The sequence below is a fragment of the Poecile atricapillus genome, chromosome 2, assembly GCF_030490865.1.
Source record: "Poecile atricapillus isolate bPoeAtr1 chromosome 2, bPoeAtr1.hap1, whole genome shotgun sequence".
NCBI classification, from domain to species: Eukaryota; Metazoa; Chordata; class Aves; order Passeriformes; family Paridae; genus Poecile; species Poecile atricapillus.
In genome coordinates, this window is record NC_081250.1 from 141,382,043 (window position 1) to 141,397,931 (window position 15,889).

Genomic DNA, 15,889 nt, shown 5'->3' on the forward strand with positions numbered 1-15,889 from the left:
AACTCACACTAGAACAGGGAAAGGATTCCTCTCCCTGAGCAGCAGCAGAAACAACCTGTGATGAACTGTGTAACCCTCACTCCCTGTCTCCCTGTGCCACTGGAGGGAGGAGGTAGAGCTGAGAAGGAGGGAGGGATGGGAGGAAGATGGTTGTTCAACATTTGTTTTATTTTATTTAATTATTATTTTTAAATTTAATTTAATTTAATTATTTATTTTAATTATTATTCTGTTCTTATTTTGATTAGTAATAAATTCAACATTATTTCCCCAATTCAAGTCTGTTTTGTCTATGATGGTATTTGGTGAGTGATCTCTCCTGGTCCTTAACTCAGTTATGTTTGTTTTATTTCCTCTTGTTCACTTGTGGAGGGGAGCAGCTTTGGTGGGCATGTGCCATCCAGTCTGGGTCAACACACCGTAAATTATTTTGTGGAAAAATATTTTCTACTATTTTGGTTTTTCATAAAACCACATATAGGTTAACAAACATAATAATTCAGATTTAGCATATGTATATTCCTTCAAAGTCACTTGGTTTAGCACCATGGCAGCTAAAATGTGAGTATAGCATGCGCTAAATGGATTAAGAGCTGGCCAGCTGGCAGATTTCAGAAAGTATTTGTTGATGGGGAATTGTTACCAAATGGATGTGTTTCTCATGGAAATTCCCCTGTGGGCTGTTCCGTGTCTAACACCGTTCAACACTTTTATCAACTCCTTATTTGCACATGTTGTAATAAGCTTTGATTTTCCTTGATACGCCTGACAGATTAGTTAGTGTTTAGTGATGTACATGTTTTCTGCAAACTGTTAGCCTCTTACCAGAGTTTTGCTGTAATTCATTCTGTTGCCTCTTGTGGTCTGGACATAAAGTTCAGCTTTTTAAGACCTATTGTGAAATTCCATGTAGAATTCTGCCCCTTTTTCTCTTTCTCTCACAGATAAAAGAAGATACTCCCATTACAAATTTTGGTACTCAGCTAAAGTAGCTGGAGAATCCACTCTCTAGTGACATATACTTTGGAAAAAAAGTTGAAAACTTTTAAGAAAAGAAAGGTTTAGTTACACATTGGAAACCTATGTTTTTGGATCTGCAAAAGAAATTTAGCTCCCACTTAGAAGAAAGTCTTCAACTGTTATCTGAATGAGAGATGTGTAATTTTGTTTATGTTTTGCACACATATAATGTTCTTTATTTAAGGATGTTGCAGTGCTGAAAAATATTACATCATTAGGAGAAGAGCATAACAGTACAAAAATACTGATCAAAACTAAGTCACCAAAAGTAATGCTAGCAAAGACACTGTCAGTATAAGTCTGATGATTTGATTGTAGAGACACACTGATTACCATGAGGGGGAGGTACCCTCAGTTGGTATGTGTTCAAAAGTTAAAGTAATGAGTCTGGAAGAGGATAATGGAATAGGATGAAGTGAGACTATATTTTTTTTATTTTTTTTTCTTTATTAGGGACCACTTCCTTTATGAACATCAGGTTTTAAAGAGGTAGGAAACATGGTACTATTCTTCACACTCGGGAAAGAAGGTGCTGGACAGTGTTTAGGTTTCAGAGGATGAAAGCCTGAAGGATTTTCCTCTGGTTTTGAAGTGAGGAGTCCATAGGTTTTGCACGTTGGATCATTGCAGGGGTTGTTATGAGAGCCTTTCTGCAAACCAGGGCAGCAGCCAGGAAATCAACAAGGAAAGCAGCAAACAGGTGGTAGGAAAGATTACTTGGGAGCAAACCTTGTTGGAACAAGTAGCTAAGAGCAATTAGCAGGGCAGCCAGCACCAGCCCTGGCCAGTGGGAAGAGCCAGCCACAAGCACTGGCTGCAGAGAGCAGGCACCAGGAGTGAGCGCAGGGGAAGGGCTGTTTGCACATGGAGCTGTGCCTGGCTGCGAGCGCTGTCAGCAGGAGCGCTGCTGGCAATGCCCAGGGCTGCCTCTGAGGCCAGCCAGTGCCAGGGCATGGGTAGAGCTCAGGCATGATTCTGCTGAGAATGACCATCCTGCTACTGAAATCTGCCTGAGTCTGGATCAAAACCAGAGTGAGACGCAACAAGAGGAGAATATCGCTGGCTGACACCAACGCACTGATCTTTCAGAGGTCTCTTTTAGCCTCTGGAGTGAGCAGGTACCTCAAGGGGGAATGGGATCGTGTTTCCTTCTCTTGCTTGGATTTGCTAGGTGGAAAGTTATGCCTGGAGCTCAAGTGTGCTGTAGAAGTACTACTAGGCTTATGGTTTATATTTTAACATCAAACTACCACTGGAAAATTTACTTACTGTTAATAGGTTTAGATCCCTTTATTTGCACTTGGTTTGCCTATAGCTGGTAGTTCCCAAACTCTGTCTTCTCTTTCTTTGTTATGAGGAGTCCTCAGCCATTCAAGAGCCAGATGACTCTAATGCTGTCGTAAATGGGAAGTATGCTCAAAACTCAAAAAATGCTTTCACTCGTGAGAGTGGGGAGTATCCTTGTGCAAAGTATATTACTTGTAAATGTGTAAAAGCATTTGATGGTCTTGAAGAATGAAGAACTAAGAAGTGGCATGATGGGCTAGAAGACAGTGCCCTGCTGAGAGGTCCGGTCCATCAGTTTCTGCTGAAGCCAAGAGGAGTCAAAGGGGTTTTGCAGTGGAAGTGTTTCTTCAGCCATAGACCCAGTCTCCTGTTCTGCTCACAGACCAGCAGCATTTCTCCTTTGTAGCACAGTCTCTCTATACTTCCATGAAGGAACTTCAGACAAACCTCCTTGGTTTTGGAATATTTGCATCTCGAAGGCCTGTGTGGCATTCTTCCTTCTGTCAATGTTTTGCTGCTTTTACTTAAGACTGGACAAGTCTAGGAACCAGGCAAACAATACTACTGAGTGATGGCAGACATCTCAGCTTTCTTTAGACTGCTAATATTATTGGCAAATTCAATGCTGACCTGCAGACTGCAATTTGTTCTCTTTAAATGTACAAGGAAAACCGCTGTGAAGTACAAGCTATCAAGATTATTTTGTGTAAGCAATTATCTTCTATCTTGACTGGACTGATGTGGGCTGGACACACAGTTTTCCTTTGTAATAATGTAATGAAATCACAAACCAGTGGGTAAAAATGCAGAAAAGGTCTTATTAATGTTTCAGTGTGACTGCTACTGAATGCCACAGCATCTGCCATATTTACCTCCACTCTGAAAAAGCAAGACAGAGAGAGTTCATTGATCATTTAATACCATGGCAGTGTCTTCAGGTCTTAGGGCTTCATAGGCTCTACTGTGAAGCAAGTGGATTGATTGCAAAGGTTCAAAATCTTTAAAATGAGTAAAAGTTAGGAAATAACAAAAAGAGAGAACTGAATTCTAAACTTCCAATTTAGTCATGAAAAAGGTATGAAAGCCAGCAACAGTAAGCAGAGATGAGGTCTTTGGGATCTGTTACTGATAGGGTATGTGCAAAGAGGAGAGAAAGGCACTCTGCAGCACAGCTGCCTGAGAAAGGATCACAGCAAAAAACAAAAAACAAAACAAAACAACAAACCCAAAAATGGCAGCCACCCAGGACGAGAGGAGCACATGCTATTTCTTTTAATTCTATTCCTTCTGGTGGGAACTTATGTCTATGTTGAAATATTTCTCTCCTTCAGCAACAGCAGCCTACCCCAGATAGAGTTTTATTTAGTTATATTTAGTTCAGTGAAACAAGCTAATCTATGTAAGTACAAAATGTCTCACACAGGTAGAGCAGCTGGAAAAGTAGATTTAACCATGGCACTAAGGAACTCTGGGTTTACAGAATTGCATAGTTTAAAAATTGAAGCACAGACTAGGCCTTGGGGTATCCCATGATTCTGGGATGAAAGTACATAGCATCTTTATTAATATTATAAAAAATTTTACCCATAGATGAGATAAATCTGAGGTAAGCCTTTCTTCTGAGGCTTCCTCTGTCTGTCAGACTTCTGTTTGTTTGTGAAGTTTACATGCTTCCTGTGTTTGACCAAAACCAGGGCTACTGAAATAACTTGAGAAATGTTATCACTCTGATGTTTCTGAGCCAGCTAGGATTAGAAATGTTATGGAAGAGCCTGTTTTCATGAGATTTCTCTCCAGATATGTAGACCAAAGGGGTTTCTTGCTCTGTGAACTTACAGAACCTTTCAGTGCTCTTTGATGTAAACTCCTTGTTTCCTGTAGCATAAAGAAAAGTCTCCCCTGCATTGTATCTATGCAAATTACAGCAAATAGAACAGTATAAGCTCACCTTTTAAGATCTGACTTTTTGTTTGAACTGTTAACACCTGAAAGATGGAGTTTTTTCAGTTTTCAAAGCTGGGTATTAGAGTTTGTTTGTCGAACTAGGAAAAGATTGTATTATGACCGATCCTTTCAGGACCCTGCAATAGGCATAGGAAATACTGTATTTTTTTTAAGCCAACAGAAACCAGACTACACAGAGTTAAAGTCCTGACTCCATCCTGAGGGTGTCTTGTTTTCTTTACACAATTACCTGTGGTCTCAGTTTGTTAGATGATCTCAGCTGGCATTCAAAGTAATACTGAGACCATTGACATAGGGATGAAATTTCCAGCTTCAGCTTGAAAGACCCCTTGTGTTTGTGGATTCAGGTCAGACATTTAGTGTTACCTGAACTTAATTGCAGTTTGTTTTTGCTTTGCATTGTCTTCTAAAAAAGCAGTCCAGGGAAAGAGGGAGGCCTGGGAAAAACAAACTTCTTGACCAAAATGACTCCAAAAGCAGCATTAGGACCACCTCCAAATCCGAACACATCTCTGGCAGAAAGGTTATCTCCTTGCGCCCCAAACCTTGCCACTTCCTGCAGAAGCTTTTTTGGTTTTGGTCCATAACAAAACCCAGGACTACTATTACCTTACCCTTGTCTCCCATCTCAAGTTCAGAGTGCTTGTGCAGCCCTACTCTGACTCCCTTTTCCCAGTTTTGCCTCAGAATTTTCCTTTTCAGTCCCACTCAAGGAGGCTGGGTGCCCTGGCTGTCAGTGACCATCATTTAGATGACAATTATCTCTAGTATGCACCTGTCATCTTTGATTAGCAAGTACAGTCCTGCTTATCCTTTCTTGAGTTAAGACAGGCAGTCTCCTTGGTTTTGGGCCTATTTCAAAAGTTGTCTCAGTGTGGGAAGCATTTCTAAATGCTTCAGACACCGCTGAAAAGACACCACTAGTAAAATGTGCCCCTGGAGATTTGTGTGCATGTTCACATCACAGCATTTCCTTCTAATATTTTAAGGTAGATATAAGAAGTGTTGGATATATGTTGTGGGCTCAAATTGTGAACTGCATTGACTCAAAACTTTATTTGACTTGAGAGCTAGTAAAAAACTCTTCTGAACTCCATTTATATGCTGATGATCTCTGCAATGCATTTGAATGCTTACAGATGATGGTATATACTACTGAGACTTATCTCAAGATTGGTATGTCACATATCAGAGCAGGCAGATGAGCCTGAGACATCTTGTTATCTCAGTTTAATAGGTTCCTGCAGATGAGCTTATTGGCAGTAAATGTTTGTGCACATACTTGTAGCTAACACATATTGGGCTGGCAGCAGTCTGCTAATGTTATTCATTCCCATTCATGAACAAATGACAATTAGTTCCTAATTCACCTTTCTTTTGCTGTACCCCAATCCACACAGGTGCAGTTTCCATTGCTCTGGCAATGCACACAATATCTTAAACAGTCATGGCTGGATCAAAAATCCTTTCAGTCAATCTACCTTCTGCTATTAAGGTATTATAACCTTTTCTTTTTTATTCTTTCACAGAGATGAACAAAATGGATTTGAAGTGAGACTGTAGTTGCTAAACTATCACACCAATTCATATAATAAGGACCATCATAATAAAAAAAAAAAAAGTCTGAAAAAATGACAGTTCTACAGACTTTCATGAAGAAAAATCTATGAGAGTGTGACTGAAGGTGCTAAATGAAATTAATTCATTTCAAGAAATGGATTGAAGACACTATTTACTTATATGAACTCAATTTATGTTTAAAAAAAGTGAATAAAGTATGTCTGGAGAGGTCAGTAAATCTTCTAGGAGTGAATTCTGTATGCAAACTGCAGTTAAGGCAATAAACAGACTATTTTGCCAAAGCAGTACAGCAAATGAAAATTGATCTCAGACTTCGTGCAGGAGCTCAAGGTAAAAGTTAACACTGTGACAGTAATGATCATGAGCCTCACATGCAAGCAGGCTTTTGTGCTGAAAGCAAAGACTGAGGAAACAAGCTGTGTCAAGATGAATGCAGCAGAACAGAAACAGGGTAGCAAACCACTCGTGAGAAGACAGATTGGCTGCATTTTAGAGCAAGCTTGGCAAGTAAATGAGGAATATATTACTTTATAGCACAAGGCATTAGAAGCAAAATGTCAGGAGGGTGGCAAAACTACCCACACTGTTTTTTTTTAAAAAAAAAAATGGCCCAAAGCTACCAGTCAATAGTAAATAATTTGCTAAAATGCAAGGAAACAAGTCATATGCATGTGAATGAACAGACAAACCACATCATGCCCAAAATATTCCGTTAACTGAGTAAACTTACTTCAGGGCATGGAGCAGGAACCTCTCTCTGCTTGTTGGGTCATGTCTGTCCAAACCACTTTCACTCTGTGTCAGGAGACTCTGCAAGTAGCATCTGCACGATTTAGGAGTACAAAGTATTGCATCATGCATGACAGGTAAGTAGAAGTAGCAAGCATCCATGGATGTGCTCATTGCCCCCTAGAAGACACCTGGTGGTGGCCCGGGTGTTACGGCCGGGGGTACAGCAGGATCAGTGATGCTCTTGAGTTTCCACCTTTCACCTCTCAGTTTTTTCCTTGGGGGCATATACCTCCCATGCCAGCATTTTTTCTCTTGAAACCTCCTCCCAAGCGTTAAAAAGGAATGGAAGTACTGAATTGCCAAGTAAATCTACCTTTATACAGAGCTTTGCTTCATCAGTGTTAACACTGTATTGATAAGAGAAAATGAATGAAATGGGATTTATATATAATGCTTATTACTATTTAATGCCAGCACTTTTTTGGGGGAGAAGAGGGGGGGAAAATACATAAATCAGTAATTACAGACTTATGAAATAATGTTGAAAATAATTAGGCCTCACATATTATTATCCCTACAAACACAATTTTAAACTACTGATAGCAAACAACAAAGTACCTGAAAGTCATAATTTTGGGACCTAGAAACAATTTTCCAATAATAGCATCCATAGAGTGTCTTAGTGAGATCTGGTGCCCTGCTGTTTTATTAATTACAGTATCAAGGCTTAATGATGGGTAAAATTTTGTGACATATTCAATCCGGTTATGAATGGTTAAACATTTCCTTCAAATTTGCTTTCCTTTTTGAGCCATAAAATTACCTGTGGTCTTGTTTGCCAACTCTTTCAAGGGTTGAGGGATATCTTTAATCAATTTTCTATGAGACTTCTAAACTTTTTCAATTATAAATTCCCATGCTATCATTGCTGACTATCATTGCTCTTAAAAACACTGTGATTCCAACAAGACACAGCCACAAAGAAAGTAACATTTAAATATTTTTGATTAGTGTATAACTTCACCAAATAAAAAGGAGCAATCAAGCAGTCCATTTTTGTTTGTGAGTTTACTATGTGAGTTATATTAATTCCTGCAGAAAGCCGTTTATTCTATGGATTTTGTTAATAAATATCATATTCTCTTGAGCCAATGTGTTTAAATGCAAACATCAGGATAGATTATCTTGTAGCCTGTAGTGTGTAAAATAATTTGCCCTCAGTAGGTGGGCTGTTCTGTACTGTTGCTGTTTTCATATACCATTCTTTTACTCCAAAGAAGCACAGCTCACCACTTTGAAGAGATTAGCTTACAGAAATATTTATTATAGGAACAGTGATTAAGTTTTTGTTCCAAGACAGGTATAAGCACCCTCTAATCTATACCATATTCCTTCAAGCTAAACTGTTCCCAAGTTCAAACATAATACCTATTTTTCTCTTTCATTATTAAACCCCAAAAGTATTTCAACCCTAAACTGCTTAAATGTTAGCAGCACTTAATTAGTCTATCTCTTTCAAACATTTTTCCAGTTCTGGGATGGAAATGTGAAATTTTTTTGCTGCTGAAGTCATAGCAAAAGGCTATTTGCTGGCATGGGCCTAGCTTACAGTGAGATAGTGTTCACAAAGCCTTACAATGTCTACCATGAAAATCCTCAAACTACATTTATGTGTTTCAAAACCATGAGGAAAACATTTAATAGATATTGGGGGCTTAATGGATAAGCTGAGCAATTTTTTCTTCTCCTTCCCTCTGAATGGGTGGGGTGGAACATCCTCTTCAGGTATGAACAGCTGCACAGATTTCAGGGGAGCCACTCTTTGTCTGCCCCATGGTAAGAAGTGTGGATCTGTCTGTGTTCTGAAGGACTAATTCTATTTGAATACCAGGATGAATGAAAATGGAATTTGGCCCTGCAACTGTAAAAAACTCAATGTATACAGATGTCATCTGAACCCCACTCTCAGAAACATAGAAACTTTCAGTGGCAGTCAAGGAGTTTGGATCAGATCCCTTATTCTCTGAGGTATTGCATGTTATGTCCTCTCTGCTTCCCAGACTGCAGTTTATATGTGACAACCCTTGACTTCTGGATAGTGAGAGTCCCATTGTTTTCCACCTCTCCCAGACTTTTTCTCAACACAGTCCATTTCCCTAGCAGAATTAATTCCAGCTTTGTTCTATAAATGATAGTCTCTTTCCTTAGTCACTCTAGGCATTTGGCCAATGTATTCAGACTAAACAGAGGATATTAATTTTGCTTAGCATGTATATATTGCACAAAAGCTGTGATGCACAAGGGTTTACTTCCAAGAACTAGAGTGAGACCATTGTGTAAGTTTTCAAATTTGAACGTCAGAGATAACTTGCTGAGGGAATTGGAGACACTTAAGAGGAAATCCTCTAAGATTTTCTGCTTTTAATGACTAAATACCACTAGAAAGTGGGCTGTGAAGTATGAGTCCTTCACCTGAAGAACCAGATGAGATCAAATAAACCTTAAGCTACCACCTTTTGATATTCTGCCTGCTGGTGGTTTCCAGGAGTGGATTGCGGGAAGGTGTTGAGCTCTGTCCTGAGAGCTTGGGACATTTTGTAACAGAGAGGGAGAAGACAGCAGCTGCTAGGCATTTGTTTAAATATGGTTATGATATTGGGAAGAGTGAAGCTCGCTTTTCTCAGGTCATGGAAATAGCCTTGTAACCAGTGCAACCAGCCAGTCTCTGCTGCCTGGGGAACCTGGGTGCTGGTAAATGCTTGCTAGGAGCTGGCAGTCCAGTCAGTAGATCTAATTTAGCAAATTGTGTTATGAACTCCCCTTTGCTGTAGGGGAGAATAGTAGGGATGTTACTCAGGCATAACTTCAGTAGCTCAAAAAATAAACATTTCCTGGAGGCTGACAGCTTCCCATTGGATTGTCTTGAATAAAGGCATGAAACAATTATCAGATCCCTGGACAAAAGGAAGTCTAATATACCTTATATTTGTGGGACTGATCAGATTTCTTTAATTGCTATGGGGTTTTATTGTTCTGCCTCAGCAGAGCTGTACAGACTATCTCTCACAAAGGCATGAGAAATGCAGTCCTGGGCACCCACAACTCCTTGCCACTGTTATCAGCTAATTAACAGCACAAAGAAATAACAAACCTTAGCCCAAAAGGCATCAACTAAGGGAATGCTTACAGAGCTGATGAGGCTGACTGCTAGAGAAAGTACAATTTAATCCAGTTTAAATCATTTTTATCCAACTTAAAACTGTTCCTGGAAGACAGAACAGTAATGTCCAAGATGTTACGTGTACGCTTGCAAGGACACATCTGTTGGTACATTTGGGGAACTGTTCTGGCTTAACTGACCAGCTGTGCAGGAAATAAATGTGGGATGATCCTAGAGACAATTTGTGCCATGTGTAGGGCTGATTAGTAATGAGAAAAACCCCAAAGTCTTTCAGACCCAAGCTGAATTCAGTGTTCATGGAGGCCAGGCTGCTGGAAGTGGGGTGAGTCTGAACTTGGAGGTGAGAGAGGAAAATTAGCGAGCGTGTCCAGCCATCCACATGTGTTTAATAGAACCACAAAGGAAAGAGATACATTTTCTACAACAAGGTTCATCTGGGATAAAGCAAGATCCCTACTCTTCCTGAACCTTGCAGGTTTCACTTCAGGCACATTCAGCTGAGCTGCCAAGCAGCAACTTGTACAGTTCCCATCTACCTGGAAGTGTTGATGATGCTGGCAGAGGCTCTGGGGATTGACATCAGGAACTAAAGTGACACCTTCTAAAAGTGAAGACATAACCCTTTGCTGACAAGTCCCAGAGATCCTTGAGTTAACTGGATAGATTTTCCTGTCATAATGTCAGCTGGATATTTCAGAAATGTAGGAAGTGTGAACTGGAGAGGCAAGGCTCTTTCCTCTTCGCCCTTTTTGATCCAGCTCATTGGTTTTCCCTTCTTCACAGCCTCTCCCCCTCTCAAAGGCGCTGCTCCTTCTTTTGTCTTTCTGCAACAGAGTCTCATCTCCTGCCTTGCCACTGAGACATTTCTCCTTTACCCATCATCTCCTGTCCCTTCACCCCTGGTTTGTCGCTGATCTCCACCCATGCCCAGTGTCCTCATGAACCCAGGACCATGTAGGCATGTCCCACTAGTTTCAGGAATTGCTCTATTAGTTCATGTCTGAACATTTTGCCCTCTCTGAAGAGGCATAACACAATGTGAGTCAGTCTTGCGGAAAATAAGTCTTACTTGTCAGATCTTTGCTTAGGTCCTTTGGTGAGAGATTCGTGCATTTGTTAAAAATATAGTATTAGAACATGGATAATCTTGCTTCTCTGTGGATAATGATGTAATGTATGCAGCTGTCTGGCTTAATCCAGGGCAAAGCTAAGGGAGAGTTTTTATGGACAGTACTACCCATATTCTGGAAATGGAAAACCAGAATAAAATAATGGTTTTTACTTGTCTCAATGTGACACAGCTGATTTACTCTTCATGCTACCATGCAGATGCAAACAGGGTTCATGAACTTGCTGTGGCCTCTTTTCAGCTCTGTCCTTGTCATGGATCCCTGGATGCTTTCATCTTTTGATGAGCTTCATTTAATCCATAGAGATCAGAGAGAAGAGTTGTAGGGTTCAACCACCAATTGTGGACCTGTGCTGAGGAGCCCACAGCACGGCACAAACTGCTTCTGCAGTCTTTCCACGTGGGCTCTCTCTGTTTCCATGAACTGAATGAACTCAATGAAATTAACATTTTTCCCATAATGGTATATTCTGTTTTTGTGGGACCAGCCTGGAAAGTATTTCCCATAGCTTCAGTAACTAACTACTTGTATATTCACCACTACTTGTTCATAGCGCTGCTCTCCAGAGTCTTTGAGAGAGGAGCCTGATGCTGCACCTATATCAGCCTTTCCCCACCTCAGGTTTCCCATCCCTTTCAGTAGCATGCAATGGAGCAGACCTCTGCTCACCTGACCAGGTAAATATTGACAACACAGTGATACAATTGCAGTGGCTGCTGCTGCTGGTCTACCCTGTTGTCCCTCCATTTAGTTCTGAGGCAAGGTTCTGGGTACTCTATTCAAGATGTCTGGCTGCAGTACCTGTGCTGTGCTAGAAAACAGGAACAACAGTGTTAAACTGCCCTAACAGAGCTGAGGGCAGAGCAAATTCTACATTTGAAGCTCCTCTTATTAGTTACAAAAGTATTTACAAAGTTGAATGACAAGACTTCTTTCTCATGTTCTCTATTAATCATCCTGATAGTTTTAGGACAGACTGCTACATCTGTAGAGAGTCCTGCCAAAGTATGTGGAACTCTGTGAAATCAGAAGTTTGTGGGCAACCAGTTCAGGTGTTTTACAGGTGTCATGAGGGAATGCTAGGCTTGGTGCTGAGGTTGTCCAAAAGTATGCAGACATCACCCAAGCATGTGGTACCCAGACCTGAAAGCAAAGGGCCACTTAGGGGGAAGAACAACCAAAGATCTGGCATCTCCTTATAGAAGTACTTGGAGGTTGTGAGTGAGGATTTCAGAATTCAGGTTTGGGCTAACTGGTACTAACTGGCTCCTAAACCCCATCAAACTTTTGTGAGAACCATACGTGTGCAGAATCAATTCAGCTCACTACAGTGGGAAGAGTAATAGAGGTAGAAAGGGTATGAATGTTTCTACAATGAACACCCTGATGATAGTTAAGTAGGTGAAAGCTGATGCAATGAGTATGTGAAGGTGTGTCATAATTTGCAGGGATATTTAACCAAAAGGAAGGGATTTTTCAGACAAATAGGAAAATGTCCATTCTTTAGGAGTACAGTTTGGAAAAAAGAAAGGGTATAGAAAAGTATGAAAGTATCTGCTGTCAGCAATGACATTTGTGGCCATTTCTCTTAGTCCAACTCAACTTTCTGGCACACTGATTTGATACAAATGTTTTGAACAGCTTTCATTTTCATTCCTTGAGCAAACACGAAGGAATACCAGTCCTAATTTGAGTTCAACTCCATTATATTTTTCAGTTTTGTCAAAATACAGTAGTTGTAGAACACCTGGCAATACTTCATGAACTGCAGTCTTTATGCTCTGCCTTTAGCAGAGGTTTGGAGTTTTTCTTTCTCAGTCTCAGCTAGGCCTATCTGTAGCATGTTGGTGTTTTTTCTTCTACTGCCATCACATTGATGTTGCCCATAATGTTCTGTAAAGATAGATGGACACATATTGCCTTGGAACTGGCATTGGAAAACATATGCCATTGAGTTTGTTTCCTGACTGGTAGCATTGGTGCAGCCAGGAATAAAAGTTTTACTCAGCAAAGGTGATGTATCAATATACAGCAATAGTGTTGTGCATTCAGTTAGGTCCTTCTCATGTCAACTTCAAAGATGTTTGCATTGATGAAAATGTGATCTGTCTATAAATGCAGTCATTATTTTACATAAGTTAATTGTTACAACCACTTTTTCCTTTGAGGAAGGAGGGAAAGGTAAAGGAAAAGTTCTGTCAGGATTTGTGACACAAAGGTGGTAGATTCACATGTTCACCCTGTACAAACAAGCAGCAAAAAAACCCAGATGCAAATAACCTTGTGGCCATGTCAAGCTCCTTATAGCCACTTCTCTCTCTAGGCTGAAAATAAATCCCATGGCTGCTTCATGCAGAGGAAAGAGATACCTTTCTCATCATCAGATCACAAGATGATAAGTTATGAGATGTTGAAGTGCGAAAGGAAGTAACATCTACTTTTCTACTAGTATGACCATTGCTATGCAGGGAGTGGGACAAGGCCATTTAAAACACTGCAAAAAATGAAAATGTGTATTTTCTTAACAAATAGCTTCTAGGGAGGAGATGCTAAATGTATCTGGTGTGATGAGGATGGTGGGAAAGTTGGAAGTGCCTGTGAGGAAGAATGTTTGATGCAAACATAATGTGCTTTGCCCTGACAAGGTCTTGCACTGAATTGTGTTGTCTCATTTGTAAGGCAGAGGATCCCTCAGTGCCAGTCTGCAGTGAAAGTGATACAAAGGCCTGACTCATCTGATAAAAATGTGTCAAAACTTTCCAGAAAGCATCAGTGATTTAAATTATATAATTTTTGAGAGAGGATAAAGAAAAGGAAAGGGAGTAGGTAAGTAGATAATCTGATAATGGACAGAGGACATTCCACTGACTCTTTTATAATATCATACAACAGCTTTTCTGCAGTTTGCATTTCACAGAAAACAAGGCATTTCTATGAGGAGAAAATGTTCAATTTGCAATCTCTTAGAGACTCCTTCAATAATCATGGGTACGATCTTGGCTCTAAAACAATCCTGAAAGGCATACCTTTATTACCCTTATCTAACAACTGAGATAAAGAAGTAAGAGCATCTGCAGGAGTCTGGACTCTTGTAAATGCTATGATGTGTCTGTGCCACCAACAGGCCAGTGTGAGTGAGCTTGACACTGGTCTGTTGTTTATTCTGGACTTCATTTCTGGATTTCAAGTTTCTGGTGGCCTTTGTTCAGATTCCCAAGCACAGAATTATTGTAAAATAAAGAAGACGCCAAACTTGGAGTTGGAAGAGGAATCTCTGGCACTGTTTGAAACATATAAAAGCATGAGGTTTGGCTAACCTTGCTGAGATGCTGTTGCACAATTGTGTATGTCAGAGATCAGTAATTAGTCCTCATGCAGATCCTGCTGTCTTGGTGGTCTTAAGAAAAACATATATTTTTAAGTCACAGTGGGTTTTAATGCCAAAGAATAACTATTTGATTATTCAGATAATGCTACTGCTACTCACTTTCAACTTGAATGAATGTTGGCAGGCACAGTCAAGTTTGTTGCAGATCTTTATGATGTCTGTCAGCTGTGGAGTCATAATATCACAATCACAATGCAGTGAGTGATTCCTTGACTTAAATATTACTGCCCTTTCTCTTTAGGAATGGAACTACTTAAAACACCCTTCTCATGTAGAGAAGTGTTGTTACTTACTTTACACAAGAGTAATTGAAGCATCATAGGTTCGAGTCAAAGCCTTCAGAAGTGGTCAGTTATCTGTGTGTTTCAAAGATTGAATGTTACGCACAGATGGTCACATAAGTTTTTTCTGGTAGACTGGGGAACAGAACCCTGGCACACCAGACTGTGGCCATGAAAGCACTTTTCCAATAGTATCACAATGTTACCAGAAGGCTATATCTTTTTAGTAGCTGTTTTCCCATTCTGTCATGAAGAATATTCCCAAAAGTGCAACATTGACTCCTGTTCAGAAGTAATTAATGCAAAATGTCTCATTGAGGAGTCCCTGGAAATCCCTGAAGAAAAAGAACATCAAACTGTTAAAGCTCTTCCAAAGGTTTGTTTTGATAATATACATTCTTAAACCTGAAGTAAACAGAATACTTATCTGACAAAATTACTTTGTTGTCCTCATTACTATACAAAAAGAGGAGAATGTTGTATCAAAAAAGAAAACTTTAGTTTATTGATGGTGCAAGTTTATAATGTCATTGCCTATTTCCAAGTGGACAGGCTGTTGTGAGCAGCAGAGCGCTCCACTAAGAAATATGAGCATCTCCAGTGGGTGATTTGGACTTTAAATGGCCAAATGGTAAGTTCCTTTTCTCTACAGACTTCTCAAATTCCTAATTTAATTGCAAAAGAGTAAATAGAATGAAATTTCCACTTAAAATTATGTTTTAAAAGGTATTCTATCTTACTTAGTACAGTCTAATATTTGTCACTGGTGTGACAAATATGAGAACAATATTCTCTGTCACACATAGATAAACCCATGTTTTCCCTAACCCGATTAAAATTGTGGGTCATCAAATATTACAGAGGTGTGGGATACAGAGGTGTTCCAATTTAGCCCCAAATCTTCTTTGAAGTAATTTCAATCCCCTGAGTACCTCCATTTCTCATATAACTGACGTCCTTAACTGCTTAATACTGCAAATTATTTAAAATCAGACATGCAATTATGTTATTAGAAGACTTGGAGTTATTCAGACACAAATATGTGCCTAAAAATTATAGTGAAAAGACGAAAATGCAATCATTAAAAAAATATATTTTAAAGCAAAGTAAAATATTAAAAATTAGCACCAAAAAACACACAGAGAAAATGTTGGGTAATTATCACTCCACAAAGCTTGCTTTAATCAAATCTGTTTGATTTAACTGATTGTTTTAAAATTAATGACAATTAAAGAGAGTGTGAAAAGCAGAAATGGAAAGAGTGGGAAAAGCAGGAGATACAGTGGAACAATGTCTATATTGGCATGCAGTAGAGTCCTCTTGG